This window comes from Lathyrus oleraceus, chromosome 6 (genome assembly GCF_024323335.1).
Source record: "Lathyrus oleraceus cultivar Zhongwan6 chromosome 6, CAAS_Psat_ZW6_1.0, whole genome shotgun sequence".
Lineage (NCBI taxonomy): Eukaryota > Viridiplantae > Streptophyta > Magnoliopsida > Fabales > Fabaceae > Lathyrus > Lathyrus oleraceus.
The window spans coordinates 467,130,011-467,146,077 of NC_066584.1; positions in this window are offsets into that span (position 1 = coordinate 467,130,011).

The following is a 16,067-nucleotide window of genomic DNA, read 5'->3' on the forward strand; positions in this document are numbered from 1 at the left end:
ACAAAAAATAAACACACAAAACATTGCCTCCTGTAGCACCTCAAATTTGCACCTATCATTGTACATACATTCTCATATTAGGTCATAGCATTAACATGGTCCACTGCATAGCATTGCATTGTCCTTTTTGCCTCAAGTGCAAGATCATCAGAAGAATTAGGTCAAACTGATCAGGAGATCAGTCAGTCAATCAAGCAAGTACAATCTCCATTGAGCCAAGGCCCTAGGGTTGGTCCAACATGTTCACATAACCTAGGGGTCCTTTGGAAGTGTTTTGGTCAAGGATTGGATGTTCAGAAGTCATCAGTCAATGCACAGTCTATCAGAAATCCTAAAAAGTCAACCTTGGTCAACTGGGCCTGATTTTATGGTTTTGATGGTGGGATTTGGTTTGAGAGGGCTCATTCATGTTCAAATAGGCCTCATATATCATGTCAAACATCATCATGGAAGAATTTGAAGGCAGACAAGAAATTTCCAAAAATAGAAAGTTGACCTGTAATTGGAATTTGCCAAAAATGGAAAGTCTTGATCCTCAAACTTACATCATGATAAAAGCTTCAAATGAATTTTTGCCCAACATGAAAGTTGAAGATCTTGTTCTACCATTTCCAAAAAGTCCAAGAACTCTCAATTCCCATGTATGGTTTGCAAGATATGATCAATTCATTTTCAAAATTTCTTGAACTTCAAAAGGCCATATCTCTCAAACCATTTGGCCAAATTTGGTGGGGTTTTTTCCAACAAGTCACATTTGACCTCCTCTTTCCAAAAATGTAACCCTCATGCACCAAAACCTCATGGATCAAAATGGCATTTTTGAACTTGCTTGATTTATTTTCAAGTAAGGGTGAAAAGTGAACTTTTGATTTAATCATTTTTAACCACTTTGGCCTTGCAAATATGTTCAGATATGTTGTTTATGACTTGTTGCCAAGCCCATTTTCGTGCTCTTGCCATTACACCTCACCATGTGAACCAAAGTGGTCATTTAGCAAAACTTACAATTAAACTAATTTGTGTTTAGCACTCAATTAGTAAACTTAAAACAGAGGTATAAGAACTCATTTTCTGTCATTCTAAAACCCTAGCAGCCTCCTAACATCACAGAAAAACCACTCTTCTCTCAAATCACATTTTTGGCATTTGGAATTTTTCTTGAGAAGTTGTCAAAGAACTCGAGCCTGTCTTGCTTGCTCCACCATCCATCACCTTTGTTGAGCTTATTTCAAGCTTCATTTCACATCTGTAGCAGCATTTCATGGACTATTTTCTTCAAGCTCCATTAATGGCAGAAGTTGATTAGAGCCATCCCAAGCTATCTCGAGCCAAACCCTCTTCATCATTCATCATTTGAAGGACTTTGGAGCACCTGTTTCAGCAAGGCATCACCAAACAACCACTGTTTTTCCATTTGCTTCAGAATCAAGTAAGATTTCGACTTCTTTTTTTCTCTAAATCATGCCATGCCATGTGTACATCTCCTTGCCCTGGTCACATTGAACTTTGAATGGTTGAAAATGGTTGAGTAGTTTAGGAGAAATCTAGGTTTTAAGTTGGATGTTTGAAATATGTTTTTACTCGATTCTTAATGTTTGGCTTGTTTTAATGAAAATGAGTGATGGATTTGTAATGCTGGATGTTTGCTGATCATGATAGTGTATTCAATTGCATTTTCTGGGCGTTTTGATTTTTTCACGAATTGGGGAAGATGAATGTTGTTCACTGTACACGATAAACCCTAGGATGTTCATGCCTTGCCCAGATTTTTGTCCTATTCACGTTGCGTGGCCCTGTAGTCCCATAACAGCCAATCAAAACATTTCCTCTCAGCGCCCAAAACGCAGCGTATAGATTAGTGGCATGGGTAATTACAAGTTTGCCATCCAGCGTGCCCCATGACATATTAAATAATGTTGTTTTTCATTTTAATTTCATTTTTGATGCACCAACTTGTAAAAATCATAAGTTCATCATGCTTGATCCAATTTCCATGGGATTTTTTGCATTTGATTTATCATGATCTCTACTTATTTGTCATATTTTTTCCAGAATTTTTGGATGGTTGGTTTTTAATTGGTATTAGGGATTGTGACATGTATTCATTTTTTGTACCTTTTACCAAATCCTTTGTGAAATAGTGATGCTTTACCCTTTGACATTGAAATTTTTTGTGCATAAACTAGACACATTCATGGTGATTTTGGTTTAAAGTTCATGAATTTATCATCTCTGGTCAGTGAGTTATGATTTTCTGAAGTAGGGTGTGACAATTTGTGTCACACCATTAATGTGCAACTTGATGATTTTCAATACCATGCCTCTTGACCTCAAAATGGATTGAATTTTTGCATGACTGAGCTTGAGTATGTCTAGTTTACATGTGTTTTTTTGTGGATTTGTTTATGGCATTTTCCAATTGATTGAGATTTTTGTCCCCTGTTTGGTCTTATGTTGACTTTTTGTGACACATGTGCCCATTTGTTTTGTGAAATGCTCATACTTTATTAGATGGACATGAAATTTTATATGTGATTACTAGACATCTTAATCTTTGACATGGTTTTAGTCCCATTCATTTATCATATGCCATCCCTGATTTATGATTTTTGCAAGTTGATGCATGTTTGGTTGACTTCTTTGAGCATGTTCAAAATTGCCTTGCCTCTCTGATTTTCATTGACTGCCTTCTACTTGTCCAATTGAGTTGAAATTTGACATGCTTACCATGCTGTGGGTTGTAATTGATCATGATTTATTTGATGATTTTTTGAAATGTTTGGGTTTGCTTTTGATTCAAGTCTTGCTGTTGACTTCTATGAGCTTCTAAATGCCATGTCTTGACCTAATTTGTTCATGAAATGATGATGATGATTGATATGAATGTGAAACCAATTAGGTTTGTTTCTTGTTTGTTTGAACATGATTTTGGACACTTGCCATTTGCTGTTTTAACATTTTCATCCCCTTTTGACCCTAGGCTTGTCCTAGTGGTCCTGACACTCACATTTGAGTTCATGTTTTCAGGTTGACCAACAATTATCCAATGAGACCAATACAAATTGGTTGTGTTAGCTTGTTTATCATGACTAATACATTTGTTTTGTAGGTTGCTTGGCTCACATGCCTTGAGCCTTGTGCATTGCACACTTAGCTTGTTTGTGTTGACTGGTTGACATCTGTTTCCTTTTGCCTTAATTTTGAAGTTGTATACTAATGTCTGTTTGACTATTTCAGGTACTTTTAGTTGCCCAGTTCCTTGTGAACTTTTGCTTTGCTTTGCTTGAATAAGCAATTTGCATTGAGGTATACTTCTAATCTTCATGTAGTCTGGAAGACCTGGCCTGTTACTTGGCCAGGCAACTGTCTGAAGTCCTCCTTAAGAGGCAATGTTTGTGACTGTTTACATTTGTCCTTGTATAGAGTCAAAGACCTCCTAAGTGAAGAGGCAATTGGCAGAACCCAAGGGATATGCAACCTATCCCCTGCTATTCTGTGTGTCATATGCTTTGCTCACACCACTGTGTTGATGCATTGCAGATACAAACCCAAGATCTTGTACAATTGTACAGTTGAGTCAATTTCAAATGTGTAGAAGGGTTCCCACTTTCTGAACCCACACATTCTTGTCTTAAGCTCTCCCAGGCCAGGGATAAGAGCTGTGAAGTCTCATCTTCACTCACCTTTCATCTGCTTCACCTTAGCCCCTCAATGGCAAGGTTAAGAGCTAACACTATCCAGTTCCAGTGGTTTGTTTGTTGAGGTTGATATGACCCCTCGACTAAAACCTAGCCTTGATGTTTGAGCCCCTTGTTGGTGTGTTTATTTCATGTTGTATGTGCTTGTGTGGTGTGATTGTATCCCCTAGGTTTGCTAGACTCCGCGTAGTCTCGTTTGCATGTCAATTAAGGTAGCACGGTTCCTTCGTATAGGACTTCCTTTCTTGCTTGAGCTTTCCTAAAACACAAACAAACATTATCCCCTCTTAAGGATACGTTAGCTCCTTCTACTACAAGTGAGTAAGTCTCCAAAGGTCGAGCATCAGGTAGATTGCGCAGTGACGTTGTCCACTTAAAAAACACAAACCAACGGGAATAGTTTAGCCGAACTACGGCAACTCTGATTCTCATGTCCAGATGAGATACGTAGGCACGAGATGCGATGTCTTGTCGAGTTTGACTAACAACTAACACTAATTCTCTTCTCTCGCCCTCGTTGCGATTGAGACCTCCCCTTTCTCTTGCCCTAGTTGCAATCGAGACCCTTCTTCTTCCTGTGCAAGTTAGGTTAGGTGTGGCTTGCTTCCTGTGCAAGTCATGTTTAGGATAGGCTTGCTTCCTGTGCAAGTTAGCTAGAAACCTTAACTTAGGGACGACTTTGCATGACAACATCTAGGCTCGAGTCGTAGTCTCCCTAGTGTTGTGTCTCCCTCTGTTATCTGGTTAGGCTAGTCCTTTTTCCCTGCGTAGGGGAACTACGTCGCCCTGATCCTCATACCAGATGAGGTACGTAGGCAGGAGATGAGCTGATCTCTCCGGGCGCCTTTTTTACTTTTTTCCACCCTTTTTCTTTTTCAACCTTTTGTGTTTCCACACTCTTTGTGTGTGTTCGGTTCGGATGCTGATGTAAGTCCAGTGATTGGCATTCGGGCTCCGCGTTCGTCCTTTTGTTTTGTTTGTGTGAGTTTTTTCTCCTTTTCTGGTTGGAGTCCGACGTAAGTCCAGCGATTGGCAGTTAGTTTCCTGTGTGTGTTTGTTGGTTCGGATGCTGATGTAAGTCCAGTGATTGGCATTCAGGCTCCACGTTTGCCTTTGTTTGTTTGTTTGTGTGCGTGTCAGCCGAGCTACGAATGCTCTGATTCTCCTTCGTCCAAGGAGATACGTATGCATAGGATGCAATATCCTAGCGAGCATGTGTCGTTTCCCCAGTCCGAACTACTTCGACTCTGATGTCTATGCCTGATAGACTAAGTAGGCTCAGGATGCGACATCCTGCCGAGTCAGTTTCAGTCTTGTTTATTTTCTTGTGTCTCTTCCAGCCAGTGTGTGTGTGTTTTGAGCAGTGTTATAGCAACCATTTTCCTTTCTATTGTGCGTGGATCCCGTCGAGTACGACGGATGCGTAGGGGTGCTAATACCTTCCCTTCGCATAACCGACTCCCGATCCCATTCTCTTTGGTCGCGAGGCCATGTTTTTTCCAGGTTTACTTTGAGCGTTTCCTTTCCCTCTTCTGGGATAAATAACGCACGGTGGCGGCTCTGTTGTTCTCGTTTCCCGCCGGTTTTTCACGTAATGCGACACCTCCTATCGAGGTCTTAAAGCTAAAAAAGCGGTAAAATGCGGGAAAAATAAAGGGATCGAGAGATCTACTACACAGATAAAAATCCGAAGTAATAGTAACTAACAACACAAGAAACCCGAAGATCCCTCAAGCTAGCACCATCAAAGAAAGCGAGTCAGTACAGGTAATCGGAATAAACCTCCAGGTGGTATCCCACAAATAAAGTGGAATACCAAGCAAGCCATCTCTTCTAAAGTCACGTGAGCCCTCACAAAAACTCAACAAACAGGTTAGAGTAACAGGATAGAATCAGGAGAAAACAATGCCATGACGAACACAAAACAGATTAGAGCAAACAGAAAAAACAACTGCTGTCGCGATCGCTGCTGCTTCGCTTAGCAAAGCTTCGCTGCATGCTCGCCTAGCGAGGTGCTAGCGAGCGCCTGCGGGTTTTGGATTCTTCATGGATAACAGTACGATCTCAGAAACCCCAAACCCCGTGGTCTCCATTTCAGAAATCAAGTGATTAAACATTCAAGGTATTGTTTTATACATTCATGCATATCTAAACCCGTGGGAAAAACCTAACGATACCTCATACATTCAGAGAATTCAAATTGAAAGCATAGAGTAATGGGAATAAGGGCAAACCTGATTAGAGAGATCGATTAAAATCGAATGGCACGGCTGGGTTTGCAAAGCAATGTTAGGGTTTGCGTGAGACGGAGGTGAAAAAGTGTGTGAGTCAGGGTGAACTTTTCAGAGCTGTCTGGAGGTTGCTGCAGATTAGTTCGTCTCTCTCTTTCTCTCCCTCTTTTTCTCTCTCCCCTTTTGTTCCACTGAAACTCTAGTATTTATAACCTGATTTTCGTGGCTTGGTGGGCTCAAATGAGGGCAACTCAAGCCCATGACTTTCTGTTATTTTTCTCAAAACGCGTGGGCTTCGCCTAGCGAAGGGTCTGCTCACTTAGCGAGAATGATAGTCAGATTCGCTAGGCGAACCATTCTGCTCGCCTAGCGAGCACGACAGCTCATGAACAAATTTTTGCTCCTTCAAGATTAGCATTCTGAATGATGAATAAACCCCATTTGAACCTGTTGGAAGTAACTCAAGTCTTTCCCTTGTGTTGACTGATCACCCGGATAGAACCCACAAAGTGTCTTGGATGATGTTCAAGCTTCTTGGATCTGATTCTGATTGACATGATGAAATGAAATATGAAATGTTAAATGACCTAAAAATGAATGCATGAATGAGGAGGGCAAATTTTGGGGTGTTACAGCTGCCCCTATTCAATCATCAGCTAACCCGAGCAGGATGAAAGCGAATAGCTTATCAGACAAACAGGGTGAGCTGTGATTGAATACCAAAGACAGACCAAAAATTTGCACTCTGAGAACACCACAAAAATGCTGAAATACACCGCGCTGTTTATTTTCCTTCCGATCCTCTGGATGAATCTGAATCAGTCTTCTGACTTAATCTGGAGTTTCGATCCTCTGGCTGAATCTATACTCGATTTAGTCCTCTGGTTGGATATTAATTTTGATCCTCGGGCTGGACATGATTTTGATCCTCGGGCTGGATACGACTTTGTCTTCTGGCTAGACATGACTTCAATCTTCTGGCTAGATCTACTTCGATCTTCTGGCTAGATCTTCTTTGTTTCGATTCTCTGGCTGAATCTATTCTCTTTGATTCTCTGGCTGAATCTATTTTCGGTCTTCGGGCTAGACCTGACTTCGATCTTCTGGCTAGATCTACTTCGATCTTCTGGCTAGATCTTCTTTGTTTCGATTCTCTGGCTGAATCTATTCTCGGTCTTCGGGCTAGATCTGACTTTGATCTTCTGGCTAGATCTGGATTGATTTGATGATAAATTCCCATCATCAGGATCTCGCATCTGAGGCATGCGCTGGTTGACCCTCTTTCGAAATCTACACCCAATCTTCATGTTAGATATGCAGCTTCGAGAATATTCCACTTTTTGGGCTTCGTACATATTCTTCAGGCTAGAACATGTCGTAACGACTCTTCAATTAGACTTTTGTTTTCTAAATTGCGATCCGCGGGCTGGATCCTCTTGTAGGTTGATTTTCTGTTGAACTGTCAATCTACTCCTCTAGCTGGCTTGCCGGGGAAATAACGCTTGTAGGCGACTCTCTGGCTGAATCTTCAAATTGAACCTTAGGCTGGCTCATTGGAAAACGATTTCAGGCTGAATCTTCGAAATAACCCTCATGATGGATCACACACACTTGATCCTCTGGCTGAATCTCATGACTTTGGTTGTAAGGTAATTCTTCAGTCTGCTTTGAAGAACCTATTTATCAGCTTATGTGTATGCTTGATATGCATGCAAATGCAAATGTTATGCATGGTGCAAAAATAAATCTACTTGGGGAAGCAAACTCCGGTAGGGAACGAATCGCTGTATCAATCCTTGAATGCTATGTGGGGAATGATCCGTCTCCCGGGACCGGGGAGCCACCGAAAATAAATCGGCTTTTTTTTGAAAGGTTGACCTTGCTGGGGGAGTATCAACTATGGGAACTTTGTTTGGCGAGGCTCTGTGAGGAGAGTCTGTGGGGAAAGCACTTCCTGGGGAAATGTCGTAGGAATCGACCTTTGCTGGGGATATGAACCTGCTGATCGTCCTCAGGCTGAGGATCCAAATAAATCTGTTAAAAATAATCTGCTGGGGAATAGGATGAACACTGGGGACACCACCCTCTTATCTGTTGGGTATGCAACTACTCCACTGTTGCTGGGGCTACAAGGTGCAACTCTACTGGGGGACATGCTCTGCTGAGGAGAGACTTTGTCAATCGCTTGGGGATGAGGATTCATGACTTGGCATCCGGTTCCTGTGACCTGCAATCACACACGCATGTCCCGGGGGAATTACTCGGTTTGAATTCACCGTCCGGGATTAAGCATATTCAAAGCAATTTTAAATGTTTTCATGTGCAAATCATCTGCAAAAGCCACCATTATGTTCAGATGCAATATGTTTAATCAAGAATTCAGACATCTTTTGCAAACAAACTGATAAATGAAAAATAAAGAGGCTCTTTAACTGAATTATTCGACTTTTATTGGTTGAAAAAAAAATTGTGCCAGGAATAGGCGAGTACATCAGGAAGCTGATCCCTGAAAAGAGGCGATCGCTATAAATTGAACACAAGAAAACTATCCTAATGGCAATGTGGATACGGGGTCCCACTGAGTTTCGACTCTGCTATGGCTCGTATGACCTCAAGACGCTCTGCTCATCTTGCTTTCTGAAATGGATGATTAGTCGATCTTTAACCTTCGAAGATTGTCGGATTGAATGAAACGGTGATATAACACGGAGGAACTCAGATTACAGTCATTCGCTTATTCCCTCTTTTGCGTGGACCGCCATTTTGGGTTTTCAATCCACCGGGATACCCTTTTTTGCCTGAGCCGCCCTTTCGGGTTTTCGACTCACCGGGTGTACATTTTTTTTTAATTATTATTATTTTTATATCCCTAATTTTTGCCCGAACCCCTTTTTTTTTGGTTCGTCGGGGTGCCCTTTTTTCGGCTTGGACTCTTTTTCTTTTGACCAGCGGGTCAATTATGCGAAGTATTTTTTAATTGCGTCTGAGTTGACAGGGGATGGGAAGTCTTCGCCATCCATGGTTGTTAGCATCAAAGCTCCGCCAGAGAAAACCCTTTTAACCACGTATGGGCCCTCATAATTCGGTGTCCATTTGCCCCTGTGATCTATGTTGGGAGGAAGAATTATTTTGAGTACCAATTCACCGACTTGATACTCCCGAGGGCGCACTTTCTGATCAAATGCTCTCTTGATTCGTCTCTGATATAGTTGGCCATGGCATATGGCTTCTAGTCTCTTTTCCTCAACTAGGCTCAGCTGATTGTATCGAGAACGGACCCATTCTGCTTCGTCCAGCTTAACATCCATCAGGACCCGCAAAGAAGGAATTTCGACTTCAACCTGAAGAACTGCTTCCATGCCATATACAAGCTGATAAGGTGTTGCCCCGGTGGATGTTCTAATTGAAGTTCGATACCCATGTAATACAAACGGTAACATCTCATGCCAGTCCTTGTATATTACCACCATCTTTTGTACAATCTTCTTAATATTCTTGTTAGCTGCCTCAACAGCGCCATTCATCTTTGGCCTGTAAGGGGAAGAATTGTGATGCTCGATTTTGAAGTCCCGGCAAAGCTCTGCCATTATTTTGTCATTGAGTTTCGAACCATTATCAGTAATGATCCGCTCGGGAACTCCGTATCTGCAGATGATATCTCTTTTCAGAAATCTGGCTACCACCTGCTTCGTAACATTCGCATGGGATGCTGCTTCCACCCACTTGGTGAAGTAATCAATAGCGACCAAAATGAATCTATGGCCGTTGGAAGCAGTCGACTCGATCTTGCCAATTACATCAATGCCCCACATTGCAAAAGACCAAGGTGACGACATGGCATTCAATGGGCTTGGAGGGATATGCACTTTATCTGTGTACATCTAGCACTTGTGACACTTTCGGGCGTATGCGCAACAGTCTGCCTTCATTGCTAACCAATAATACCCCAATCTTAACAACTTCTTAGCCATTGCATGTCCTCCGGCATGGGTACCGAAAGATCCCTCATGTACTTCTTGCATTAACATGTCCGCTTCTTGCTTGTCCACACATCTGAGCAAGACCATGTCGAAATTTCGCTTGTACAGAGTATCATCTGAGTTCAGAAAGAAGCTACCGGTTAACCTCCTCATCATCTTCTTATCATTCGAAGACGCCCCAGCTGGGTACTCTTGACTCTTCAGGAAACGCTTGATGTCATGATACCACGGCTTATCATCAGATACTGCATCGGCAGCAAACACATAGGCGGGTATATCAAGCCGAGATACATCAATTTTGGGTACGTAGTTCCAACATAGCACCTTAATCATCGAAGACAAGGTAGCCAAAGCATCAGCAAATTGGTTTTCTTCACGAGGAACGTAATGCAGCTTCACCGTCGTAAAGAAAGTCAACAATCTTCTCGTATAGTCTCTGTAAGGAACCAAATGAGGCTGATGTGTATACCATTTCTCGTTGGTTTGATTGATGACCAAAGCTGAATCCCCGTATACATCCAGGGTTTTAATCCGTAGGTTGATGGCTTCCTCAAGTCCTAGGATACAAGCTTCGTATTCGGCTTCATTGTTGGTGCAGGGAAAAGTTTTTCTGGCACAAAATGGCATATGAACCCCCTCCGGCGTGATCAACACTGCACCAACTCCGCGACCATTGACGTTGACCGCCCCATCAAACATCATAATCCATTTGGATTCAGGGTCAGGCCCCTCCTCCGGGAGTGGTTCCTCGCAATCTTTCGATTTGAGAAACATGATGTCCTCATCAGGAAAGTCGAACCTCATAGGTTGGTAATCATCAATCGGTTGCTCTGCAAGATAGTCTGACAAGACACTTCCTTTGATGGCTTTTTGTGAAGTGTATTGGATGTCATACTCTGTCAGTATCATTTGCCACCTAGCAACCCTTCCGATAAGCGCTGGCTTTTCAAAAATATGCTTGACTGGATCCATCTTTGATATCAATAGAGTCGTGTGAGTCAACATATACTGTCTTAGTCGGCGAGCAGCCCATGCCAAAGCGCAGCAAGTTTTCTCGAGCAGTGAGGATCTTTGTTCACAATCGGTAAACTTTTTGCTAAGGTAGTATATTGCATGCTCTTTTCGACCTGACTCGTCATGCTGACCGAGCACACAACCCATTGACATTTTTAACACCGTCAAGTACATGATCAACGGTCTTCCTTCTACTGGAGGCATTAGAATCGGGGGCTCTTGCAAATACTCTTTTATTCTTTCAAAGGCTTTCTGACAATCATCATTCCACTTGACCTCTTGCTCTTTTCTCAGAATTTTGAACAATGGCTCGCATTGTAAGAACAAAAATTATTCTACAACAGATTCCATGATTTTGATGATAACAAAGGATGAAACCAAAAATGGCACCCTAACGAAAAGTTTCTAAGTGTGCAGGGTTCTAAGGAAAGAAGGAAGAGATCTGATGACGTCATCAGATACATAATCATATCAGATACAAATTATCAGAAGATCAGAAGCATCTGAAGTAGAAACACGCTCAAGAAGTTCTAACTCTGAGCAAAACAGCAGAACATCAGAAGCATCTGAAGAAGAAGTGCACTCTAGAAGTTCTGACTCTGAACAACGGTATATCATTCCAGAAGCTCTCAGCGTCATCTGAAGACATCATCAGAACTCCTTAAGATAAACATCAGAAGCTCCGAATCAACACAGCAAGATTCCAAGATTCCCAGAGTCACGCAGACTTTGATAATGGATTTCCTAATACAGAAAGAGTAACGTTAACTTCAAATTCAAATGGAAAGGAACTATATTTGGAAAGAAGTTATTCGGGGAGACAAAGTTGTTTTGGCAAGAAACAACAGAAGTTATGGCATTAATTCCTATTCAAGACAAATTATCTGCCATCAATTTCAACGGTCTTTTCACTCCTATATAAAGGACAACAATCAACATTGAGAGGCGCGCAAGAATACACTAAAACATTCTCCCTCTCTCTCAATATTTCACAAAGCTTTTGCTTAGAACGTGAAACACTCTTTTGTTCTTACTGTTGTAATATTTGCTTATCTTAGAAGCACTCTAGATTACATAGTCTTTTATCTATTGTTTCATTTCCTCAGGTGACTTTGCGCAGTCTGTATACTTGAGAGGACTAAGAGATCTTTCTCTTAGACGTTGGTTGTAAACAATCTTTCAAGATTAGCGGATTAAGTCCTTGTTGAAGGCGAAATCACCTTGGCCGGGTGGACTGGAGTAGCTTTGTGTTATAAGCGAACCAGTATAAATTCCTTGTGTGGTCTTTATTTTGAAAAAGCGCTTATTTTCCAAAACAATTTAAACCCCCCTTTCTTGTTTTTCTCACCTTCAATTAGTATCAGAGCTTCGGCTCTGTTATTGATTTTCTAATCAAACACTTAACAATGTAGAGAGATCCAGAACGAGAAAAACTATGGCCCACACAAATGAAAGAGACAGTTACAATGCTAAGCCTCCTGTCTTTGATGGAGAAAAATTCGACTACTGGAAAGACAGGATTGAGAGCTTCTTCCTAGGCTATGATGCTGATCTCTGGGACACTGTCACAGATGGATACACACCTCCCGTCTCAGAAAATGGAGTTGAAGTTCCCAGAAGTAAGATGTCAGAAGATCAGAAGCGTGTCTTCAAAAATCACCACAAGGCCAGAACCATACTTCTCAATGCTATATCTTACAACGAGTATGAAAAGATCACCAACAGAGAAACAGCCAAAGACATACTTGACTCTCTGAAGATGACTCATGAAGGAAACTCCCAAGTCAAAGAGACAAAGGCTCTGGCGCTTATCCAGAAATATGAAGCTTTCAAAATGGAAGATGACGAAGCCATAGAGGTAATGTTCTCTAGATTCCAAACTCTTATTGCAGGTCTCAAGGTTCTAGACAAAGGATACACAACTGCAGACCACGTCAAAAAGATAGTCAGAAGTTTACCAAAGAAGTGGAGACCCATGGTCACTGCCCTGAAGCTGTCAAAGGATCTGAACAATATTAGTCTTGAAGAGCTTGTCAGTTCCCTCAGAAGCCATGAGATAGAACTAGAGGAAGATGAGCCTCAGAAAAAGAACAAGTCTGTAGCATTAAAGTCCAGATCTGAAAGACGCAAATCTGATAGAACCAAAGCATTCCAGGCAGAAACTGAAGATGCTGATGACTCTGAACCAGAAGATTCTGATGATGAAGAAGAATTGTCCCTCCTGACCAGAAGAGTTAAACAACTCTGGAAAAAGAGGAACAACAACTTCAGAAGACCAAGACCCAGAGGGGATCGATCAGAATCAACCTCAAAAGGTAAAACTAACAAAGATATTACTTGTTATGAATGTAAAGAAACAGGTCACTACAGGAATGAATGCCCCAAGCTAAAGAAAGACAATCCCAGAAAAGAAAGTTTCAAGAAAAATACCTTCAGGACAAAGAAAGGACTAATGGCTACCTGGGATGATAGTGAATCTGGTTCATCAGAATCTGACTCTGATGAACAGGTCAATGTGGCATTTATGGCTACCACATCCAGAAGCAGCTCAGATGAAGAATCTGAAGAGGTATTTTCTGAACTCTCTCGATCTGATCTAGAATCATGCTTGTCAGAAACTCTTAGCTCATATCAGAAATTAAAACAAAAGTTTAAAAATATAAAAGGCTGTCTTGAAGCAAAATTTGAAGAATGTGGCAAACTTGAGATGACAATTCTAGCACGAGAAGATAAAATCAGATCTTTAACATTAGAAAGAGATGGAGCAAATAGAAAATGTTTAGAATTGGAAGAAGCGTTGTCTCAAGCACCACAAACTTCAAATACAATAATTTATAAATACGAAGAAGCCTTTCAAGAATTTCTGAAAAATGGGATAGGAAGGAGTGCTATGGCATCCATGATTTATGGAGTCAGTCAGAACAATAAAAAGGGAATTGGGTATGATCCTAAGGAAGATAAAACTTCTACTGGTGATCAACTTAAATCTCCATTTTCATATCACTATACGCACACACAAGAACAAAAATTTGAAAATGCTAGAAAACCCAAAGTTATAAGAAACTCTGGGAAAACTAATCAGAAAGGACCCAAGAAACTCTGGGTACCAAAAGATAAGATTGTTTATGTTGCAGATATCCTATGCAGCAAAGTTCAGACACCAGTCATGGTACCTGGACTCTGGATGCTCGCGACACATGACGGGAAGAAAGTCTATGTTCCAAAGCCTGGAACTTAAAGACGCTGGATTCGTAGGCTTCGGAGGAGATCAGAAAAGAAGGATCAGAGGCTCCGGAACTATTGGTAATGGTACTCTTCCCTCTATATCTGATGTTCTTTACGTAGAAGGATTAATGCATAATTTGTTATCCATAAGTCAATTAAGTGATAACGGTTATGACGTGATCTTTAATCAAAAAACATGTAAAGCCATAAATCAAAACAATGGTTCAGTCCTATTCACAGGCAAGAGGAAAAACAATATTTATAAAATTAATCCTTCTGATTTAAAATAACAAAATGTTAAATGTCTGATGTCTGTTCACGAAGAGCAATGGGTATGGCATAGACGCTTGGGCCACATTAGCATGAGAAAACTATCTCAGCTAAATAAACTCGAGTTAGTCAGAGGCCTACCTAAACTGAAGTTTTCTTCAGATGCTCTATGTGAAGCATGTCAGAAAGGAAAATTTTCAAAAACATCTTTTAAAAAGAAAACTATTGTTACTACCTCTAAGCCTCTGGAACTTCTCCACATTGACCTATTTGTTCCTGTGAAAACAGCATCAGTCAATGGAAAGAAGTATGGACTTGTCATTGTTGATGATTACAGTCGCTGGACATGGGTGAAATTCCTAAAGCACAAGAGTGAGTCTCACTCTGTATTCACTAGTTTCTGCTCCGAAGTGCAAAAAGAATTTGACTCTAAGATTATCAGAGTCAGAAGTGATCATGGTGGGGAATTTGAAAATAAATCCTTTGAGGAATTATTTGACTCTAATGGAATATCCCATGATTTCTCCTGCCCTAGAACTCCACAACAAAATGGAGTTGTAGAGAGGAAGAATAGGACACTCCAAGAGATGGCCAGAACTATGATCAATGAAACTAATGTGGCAAAGCACTTTTGGGCCGAAGCTGTAAATACAGCGTGTTACATTAAGAATAGAATCTCCATAAGACCTATTCTGGATAAGACTCCCTATGAACTGTGTAAAGGAAGGAAACCAAACATTTCATATTTTCATCCATTTGGATGTTCTTGCTTTATTTTAAACTCTAAAGAACATTTGAACAAGTTTGATTCCAAAGCACAGAAAGGTATTATGTTAGGATACTCAGAACGCTCTAAAGGCTACAGAGTATACAACACAGAAACCAAAATTGTGGAAGAATCAATTCATGTCAGATTTGACGATAAGCTTGACCCTGAAAAGTCAAAGCTAATTGAAAATTTTGCAGATTTAGAAATCACTCTTGCAGGATCTGATAAAGCTTCAGAAGCAACTGCCACTCAGAACTCTGAGGAAATTAAATCCCCAGAAATCCCAAAGAAAGCTAAAAGTCGTATCAATGTTTCTGAAGATTTGATTCTGGGCAACAAGGACGAATCTGTCAGAACCAGATCTACCTTCAGGACCTCTGAAGATACTCCTCTGGGACTAGTGTCTCTGATCGAGCCTACGTCCTGTGATGAAGCACTTCAAGATAACGACTGGGTTTCAGCCATGCAAGAAGAATTAGATCAATTCACAAAGAATGATGTCTGAGATCTTGTTCCTAAGCCCAGAGGCACTCACGTTATCGAAACCAGATGGGTATTCAGAAACAAGCTGAATGAGAAAGGAGAAGTCGTCAGAAACAAAGCTCGACTGGTAGCTCAAGGTTACAGTCAACAAGAAGGTATTGACTACAATGAAACCTTTGCTCCAGTCGCAAGGTTAGAATCTATTCGTCTTCTTGTCTCTTTTGCTATAAACCACTCTATCAAATTATATCAAATGGATGTCAAGAGCGCATTCCTTAATGGTTATATATCAGAAGAGGTGTATGTCAACCAACCTCCAGGTTTTGAAAATCCAAAATTTCCAGAACATGTCTTTAAACTTAAAAAAAATTTATATGGACTTAAACAAGCTCCCAGA